At 31.5% G+C, this 9,048-nt stretch overlaps 1 long non-coding RNA gene across 1 annotated transcript in view; it reads right to left on the bottom strand.

Moving 5' to 3' along the window:
- Nucleotides 1-9,048, bottom strand: part of LOC138142052 (uncharacterized) — a 357,105-nt gene that overhangs the window by 116,939 nt on the left and 231,118 nt on the right. The window contains exon 3 of the long non-coding RNA XR_011163328.1: nt 7,475-7,613. This is a non-coding gene — a long non-coding RNA (uncharacterized lncRNA). The remainder of the gene's footprint in view (nt 1-7,474; nt 7,614-9,048) is intronic.

Genomic DNA, 9,048 nt, shown 5'->3' with positions numbered 1-9,048 from the left:
TGTGGTAGCTGCAAACCCTGAGGACGCTTGGGGTGCTTGCTGCTACAGCAATGGAATGCAAGCTCTTTAAGGATAGAGACTAGACTTTTTCCCCTTTTTTCCCTTTTTATTTTATCCTTAGCATCTAGGATAGTTCTTTTGTTGATACATACATTATAGTTATATATTATATTAGTATTATAGTTATATGTAATATGATAATATTATATTAGCATTATATATAACAAATATAACAACATATCAATATATGTTATAAGCACATCACTAATAATAATTAATATTATACATAAGATTCTATTCCTAACATATTTAAAAGTATATATCAATGATTCTGACTACATTAAAAAATGATATGAAATTATACATAGGAAATGAATGGCAGTTGACAGAGAAGAAATAGTGGCTTGTTTAGGACAGCAATGATATTTATTAAGGCTCGCTAATCTAGCTTTCTGTCTCTGAGGCCCTAGGAAATTTATTCTCTATTTATGATCTTTTCCCATTGTGGCAGGGAGATGTTAACTACATCATTCATTCTGACTTCCTATTTCAATGTCAATGTCTACAGTCTCTTAAAGTAGGATCTGTGGACTCCAAACTAAAAGTCTTAATTGTTTAAAAGCAGTGTTTGTAGTTGGGTTGGCTGGTAAAATTTTTAACATGTTTTCATGCTCATTTCCAGTAATTTAGAATAGAGATTCTAGGCTCTGTGCATGAAAACCTGCTTGACACATCAGTATCTTAGAGCAATTTGAACATTTGTCATATGCAGAAATAGCCTGCTACTTCATTTTCTTAACCTATTGCTCAACATTATATGGCTAGCAAGTACAACAAGATTGAATCTTTGGAATATTTCAGTTTACAGTATGAGAAATAAAATGAAAGAAAAAACCCTTTCAATAAGGCAAAATAAATATCAAATGATTTGGTAATAATCCAAAATCAGTAGTTACCATAATAAAAAGCAATATCCCCAAATTGAAAATCAATTAATTATATGTAGCCAATAACAATCAAAACTGATCATTTTAAACAAATAGTCCATAATCCCCATTATGGTCCAGTGTATTATTTCATCACACAGGAGATGATAAAGATTAATTGACTGACCAGACAATTGCATAGGATTCTTTAGACGGATAGCATTAGATATTATAAATAATCTAAAAACTAAGTGGAAAACAGTAATTTAAAAACAATTAACATGTTTCCTATTTCCATTCCCATATAATCTTAATCCTTAATAATTATAGTATGTATAACACACATATTAATCAAATTCCAAGAGGTATAGCAAGTTGTAGAACTATTTTAATGTATAATATTTCATGTACAGTATATAGAATAAGTGTCCCTAAAAGAACCAGATTACATTAAAATACGACTAAGGTGAGATCTAAGTCTTTCAGCAAACTCATAAAGTTAGGGTATCCTTTTTTTCTCTAACATACTTTGTCAAATTATGGATACTTTCAAAGATAAATCAGAGGGAACAAATTTTCAATAAGGGAATATGTAATTATACCTTGTAATTTAGAGTTAATCTACACACCATATAGAATAATTCCAAAACTCACAAATAAAAGAGAGGTTTTGACATGTACTAAACTGTTAAACTTTAATACCCATGACCTCTCATTTTGATGTTTTGGAAGAACAACACTGAATATAAACTTAAATTAGTCCTGTTTAAAGTTCAAAAAGGGCTATTAAGGAATTAAAATTTTTTTAAAGCCACAATTTATCATTGTATATCTCTCTAATTTATTGAGAAGTCTTTTGATTTTATTTCATTTATTATGTTTAATGAAAATTTAGTTTACAGGGTTATTCCCACATTAAGATACCACATGATTAAATTAATATTTTGAAAACCCAGGTTTATGCTAATTTGAGTTTAATTTATTTTTTCACATTACACCTCAACCAACCTCTAAATTATCAAGAAAAAATTATATTCTAGTTATTATATACTTTGGATTTTGACTTAAATCTCTTAAATCTAGGTTCACCTCGAATGTTTCTGGAAGACTAAGGGAGGAGAGTAAGATCAAGAGACAGAGAAAAGAAACATGACTCTAAAAAGATAAGAAAGGCATTATTAGAAACACTTCTTTGAAAATAGTATAGAATTAGGGGCGGCTAGGTGGAGCAGTGAGTAAAATGCAGCTCCCATAGTCAGGAGGACTCAAGTTCAGGTTCCGGCCTCAGACACTTAAAACACACAAACACACACACACACACACACACACACACACACACACACACACACACACAAACAACTAGCCATGTAACCTTGGGCAAGTTACTTAATCCCAATTGCCCTCCAAAAGGCAAAAAAAAGTGTAGAATTTAAAGGCCTCCAAAATGGTGGAGTGAAAGGAACATTCTATTTATATTATCCCAACATTCCCCTCTAAACTACTTTAAAACAACACATCAGATTGAATTCTAAAGCTGTATAACCAATAAAAGGTTGGGGTGGGACGTTTTTCCAGTCCAAGAAAATTTAGTAATCATTATCTTACACAAAGCAAAAGCTAAAATAATTAAGGGAGATAATCAGGGAAATCACATTTTGCCAAGAGATACCATAGACAATGAAGTAATATCAGTACTAAGCTTATAAGCACAAAATAGCATCAAAACCCTTAAAGGAAGTGTTAAATGAGTTACAGGGGATAATAAAACTATACTCATAGGAGATCTCTATTTTTTCCTTTTAGAACTAGATAAATCTAACCATAAATAAATATGAAAGAAGTTAAAGAGATGAATAGAATTTTAGAAAAGCTAGATGTGCTAGACCCCTGGATAATACTGAATGGAAAGAGAAAGGAATTTCTTTTCAGCTGGACATGACACCTTCATGAAAATTGACCATGTATTGGAGTGCACAAACCTCACAAAAAATGTAGAAAAGAAGAAATAGTAAATGTACCCTGTGAATATTATTATAACATAATGCAATAAAAATAACATTCAGTAATGAAACTTGGAAGAATAGATTAAAAATGAATTGTAAATTAAGTATTCTCATCCTAAAGAATGAGTCGAAGAACAAATTATAGAAATAATAACTTCATTAAAGATAATGATAACAATGAGACAACATATCAGAGTTTGTGAAGTGCCGCCAAAGGAGGAAATTTATATCTCTAAACACATACACTAATAAAAAGATAAAAAGTAGGTCAATAAATTGGGCATGAAACAAAAAACTATAAAGAGAACAAATTAAAATTCCTAACTAAACATCAAATTTGAAAGCTTAAAAATTGAAGGAAAGATGAATAAAATTGAAAGTGAAAAAACAACAACCAAACCTTTGAAATAATAAATAGAACTAGAGGATGGTTTCATTTTTTAAAAACTAAATAAATTATACATGCATATATATGATAATATATTATATTAAATTATATTTAAAAATAAGAAAACCAAATCACCAGTATTAAAGATGAAAAGAGTGCATGGACCTTAATGAAGAAGAAATTGTAGCACTTACTCAGAGCTATTTTGTTTAATTATATGCAAATAAAACTGACAATTTAAATGAAATGGATGACTATTTATAAAAATATATATTTGCCCAGATTAGCAAAACAGGAAATAAAATGCTTAAATAACTTTGTCTTAGAAAAAGAAATTTAAAAATCTATAAATGACCTTTCTAGGGAAAAAAACCTTAGGACCACATAATCTCCAGGAAAATGTTCCTTAGGACCTGAGGAAAGATTCCCCAGGATAAACAAATTCTACCAAACACTTAAAGAACAATTAATTCCAATATATAAACTACATATTATATAGCTTACATATATATATATATATATATATATATAAATTTCAATATATAAACTATTTGAAAAAAATAAGTAAGGAAAAAGTCCTACCAAATTTCTTCTAATGAGAAAAATGTGGTTTTGGGGAGGGAGAGAGAAAACAGAAAAAGAAACCTCAGCTCAAATTTCCCTAATCAATATCATTGCAAAAATTTTAAATAAAATACTAGCCAAGAAACCATGGCAAAAATTATATAGTATGATCACATGGAATTTATACCAGGAATGTAGGGCTGGATCAATGTTAGGAAAACTATAAGCACAATTGACCATATGAATAACAAAAACAACAAAATCATATGATTATATAAATAGATGTCCCCCAAAACCCCTTTGACAAACACCCATTTCTATGGAAAAAAAAGAACAACTCAAAACATTAGAAAGCATAGGAATGAATGGAGCTTTTCTTAAAATGATAAGTAGTATCTATCTAAAATGAAAAGCAAGCTTTGTCTATAATGGGGATAAGTGGAGAAGGCTTCTAGCCTTCTCAATAAAATTAGGAATGAAGCAACGATGTCCAATATCACCATTACTATTTAATATTGTACTAGAAATTCTAGCTATAGCAATAAGAAAAAAGAAGAAATATGAATAAGCTCCAAGGAAAGAAAGTGATCTCTATTAACAGATGATATGATGATATACTTATAGAAGTTGATTCTGTAGAATCAACTAAAAAACAAATTGAAAAAGTTAACTTTGCCAATGTTGCAGGATATAAAATAAATCCACATAAATCATCAGCATTTCTATATGTTATCTACAAAACCCAACAGCAAGAGAAAGAGAAATTCTATTTAAAATAACTAAAAACAGTATAAAATACTTGGGAATTTGTCTGCCAGGACACACACAAACACACACATGTAGATGAATACAGTTACAAAAACTTTTAACACAAAGATAGATCTAAACAATGGAAAAATATTAATTACTCATAAGGTAGTCCAAGTCAATATAATAAAAATGACAATTCTAATTTAATTTACTTATTTAATGCCATACAAATCAAACTCCCAAAGCATTATTTCATAGAGTTAGAAATATAATAACAAAATTCATCTAAAAGAATAAAAGGTAAAGAATTTTAAGGGAATTAATGAAAAAAATGTGAAGGAAGGTGGCCTAGCAGTACTAGATTTCAAATAATGCTATAAAATGGTAATTAAAATGATCTAGCATTAAATAATAAATAAGAGTAGTTCATCAGTGGAATAGATTAGGTACACAATATACAGATGTAAATGACAACCATAATCAAGTGTTTGATAAACCCAAAGATCCAAGTTTTTGGAGTATGAATTCATTATTTGATAAAAACTGCTGGGAAACCTGGAAAGCAGTCTGCCAGAAATTAAGTATAGACCGACATTTCACACCATATACCAAGACAAGGTCAAAATGGGTACATGATTTAGACATAAAGATTGATATAATAAGCAAATTAGGGGAACATGGGGGAAAAAATTACCTGTTAGATCTATGGATGAGGGAAGATTTTTGTGAGCAAACAGGAGTTAGAGAGAATCACTGGAGGTAAAATGAATAATTTTGGTTATGAATATAAAATTGAAGTTTTTGCACAGAGACAAAATTGGAAGGAAAGTAGGAAACTGGAGAGGGAGGGAAGGACTTTATAACAAGTTTCTCTGATCTACCTTTCATTACTCAAATTTATAGAGAAATAAGTCAACTTTATAAGAATATGAGTTATTCCTCAATTGATAAATGGTCAGAGAATATGAACAGGTAGTTTTCAGAGGATATCAAAGCTATCAGTAGTCATATGAAAAAAAATGCTCTAAATCACTAATCATTAGATAAATCCAAATAAAAAACTCTAAAGAACCATCTCCACCCCCCCCCCCCATAAGATTAGCTAAGATGACAGAAAAGGAAAATGTCAAATGCTGTAGGGGATATGGAATAAGTAAGCATACTAATAAACTATTAGAGGAATTGTGAATTGGTCTGGTCCTTCTAGAGAACAAGTCGGAACTATGCCCACAGGGCTGTAAAACTGCATACTTTTTAGGCCAACAATATCACTACTACATCTGTATCCCAAATATATCAAAGAAAAAGGAAAAACAAGACAAAAAGAAATATGTTCAAAAATATTTATAGCATCTCTTTTTGTGGTGGTGAAGAATTACAAATTGAGGGGATACCTATCAATTGGGGAAGCTGAACAAATTGTGGTGTATATGATTGTGATCAAATACTATGATGCTATAAGAAGTGATTAAGGGGGTGGTTTCAGAAAAAAACCTAGGAAGGCTTTTATGAACTGATGTAAAATGAAGTAAATAACAAGGAGAACATTATGCACAGAAACAGTTGTATTGTAAAAAAAAATAAATTATGAAAGATTTAGCTGTTCTGAGCAACACAATAATCCATGACAATTTCAAAGGATTCTTGATGAAAAGTGTTATCTACCTCCAGAGAGAGAACTGATGAACTCTCAGTGCAGATTGAAGTATTTTTCTTTTATTTTTCAAATAAGATACAATAGTCAATTATACATCTATTCTCTCAGAAGACTGATAATTAAACACTGTGGAACAACTGAATAGGCATTTCACAATTACTTTATAGAAATATGTTTTATATGACTTGTCATGTATAATTATATCATCATAATTGCTTGCCTTCTCAATGGATGGGGCAGACGCTGGAGGGAAGGAGAGAACTTAGAACTCAAAAAGTAAAAAAAAAAAGAAATAGTACAGGGTTTATCCTATAATTAAAGAGTTCATATTTCTAAAGGACAAATTACCAAATTATATACGTATATGGACATATATATGTTTTAAACAACCCACTCAACTTTTGCTATATTCTAATTTTCAATTCATGTCTCTCTCTGTAGAAAGTCTTTTACTTGACTAAGCATATTTGTTACAAGTTCCTTTTCTCTTTTTTCTTTTCCCCCTCAATGATGTTAAAGGTGGAAGGGAGAGAAAATACATTTCTATTAATTTTTTTAAATACAAGATGTCAAGAGTGCTACAGATGTGTAATGTTGCATGAACTTTCAGTTGAAGATCATTTCTTTTTTTTTGTTTGTTTATTTTTTTGGAGGGGGGGGAAGGCAAGGCAATTAGGGTTAAGTGATTTACCCAAGGTCATGCAGCTTGTAAAGTATTAAGTATCTGAGGTTAGATTTGAACTCAGGTCCTCCTGACTCCAGGGCTGGTGCTCTATTCATTGTGCCACCTAGCTGCCCTGAAAATCATTTCTCAACTTGACTGCAACTAAAATAATTGATTGATCTTTTACTAAAACACCCTTTCCTGGCCACAAGTGCCTTCTATGTTTTGATGTCCCCTCTTCAAATGTAAGACTCCCATGGGCAGAAACTACCTTGCCTTTTCTATTTGTATTCCCAGCACCTAGCACATTGACATCCATTCATTCATTCTACAAAGTAAAGCTGGAATAATAAAGAATAGGAGACACCTTAGAAGTGACATTGTTATTTTTTTCTTTAGATTATTCCACTTTTAACTGGAAAGTAGAGTTTCTATCATAGGAATATATTCTATAGATACTAATGAATTTGGGGGGAGGGGGGAATCCTTCTTGGAAAAAAAAAACCAAAACATTTTACTCACCTTATTGGCAAGGATATTGAGAAGCCATAACACTGTGGATGGACTGGTTGGTTTGTAGTGTCATTAGAAGAATGGAACCAAGGACTTCAGAAATTCTTGACTTCTTGGCCTGTGTCCATATTTATGGGTCATACTTTCTCTGAAGACATAATGAATGAGAAATTAAAATTAATCAAGCTTTCAAGAAATTTAGCAGTAATTATGGAGAAAATGGACCCAGGTCTTAGTATCCATTAGAGCCAGAAGAGAAGGTTTGGGAAAGAGGAATCCTAATTATTCCTGGAGTACTTTGCCAAATAAATACATAATATATGTAAATAAATGGGTAAAGTACAACATCCCCAAAAGAAATATTCTTTGAAAAATAACTCATAGTTTCTTGCAAAGTTTTCATTTTTAAATACAGTGACCATCCAGCAATCCAATATTTTTCTAGAAAATAATTATAATATTATATAATTTTTTATAATTTATAAAATTATAATTTTATATTTTTTATAATTTATAAAATTATAATTTTATAATTTTAAATAATTTCTCCATAATTATATGGAGAAACACCTACAAAGGGAGTTAAGGACACAAGTAGTATAATGGAAAAATAATCTAGGGGTAGAGCCAATATGAGCAATTCTGCTCAGGCCTCTTGATCCATTCCTCTAAACAACCTTAAAAAATGTGTCAAATTGAGTTCTGAGGGGGATAACCAACAATTCACAGTGAATAATTTTTTTTTCCAGCCCAGGGCATATTAAGTCTATGGAAACTGGGGTGAAAGCTGACCCAGAGCCCAGTGTGACTGAAGTAGCACCAACTGTGGACCATGGAGGCACAGGTGGCAGAAGCAGTGGCAACATGGAACACACATCACCCAGGATTGGTAAGGAGACTGAAAACCTGATCAGAAAGTGATTCTAGGTGGACCCCTGTGCTAGCATTGAGCACAGGATCAGATAGCCTCATTGTCCATTACCCTGTTCCATTTTGTGCTTCTAGGGTGGAGGGGAGTGGTTACATTTGGGAGGGAGCAGAAGCCCTAACTGGGTAAGGACAAGAGTACAGACAGGAAAGGCATTGAGCAGAACATTACTCAGATCATATCATTTGGAAGCTTTAAAATTTGACAAGCTCACAAACCTAGCTATGAAAATAGTAAGGCATAAAAAACAGAAGCTTAGGCCAGTTATCCCTCCCTAGCACAAGGGTGAGCAGAGCCAAACTCTAACATTAAGTTCAAAGTAAGAAAAAAAAAGAAGAAACTGGAGAAGTGAGCAAACAACAACGACAACAAAAACCTGGTTATAAAAAGTTACTATGATGAGAGGAAAGTTCAAGGGACAAACTTAGAAGATGACAATGACTTGAAAACATCTATAAGCAAAGCCTCCAAGAAAAATGTGGATTAGACACAAGTCCAACAAAAATTCCTAGAAGAGCTAAAGAAAGATAAAAAAGAGCAAAAAAAAGATCATTAAAAAAAATCAAATAAGGGGGACAGAGCCAAGAGAGTGGAGTAGAGGCAGAAATCCAGCTGAACTCCAACAATTCTCTCTAAACAACTTTAAAATAACATG

The sequence above is a fragment of the Petaurus breviceps genome, unplaced genomic scaffold, assembly GCF_028583685.1.
Source record: "Petaurus breviceps papuanus isolate PSGF00001 unplaced genomic scaffold, PetGlider_PUasm1.0 90515, whole genome shotgun sequence".
Lineage (NCBI taxonomy): Eukaryota > Metazoa > Chordata > Mammalia > Diprotodontia > Petauridae > Petaurus > Petaurus breviceps.
This window is presented reverse-complemented; position numbering and strand designations above follow the sequence as displayed.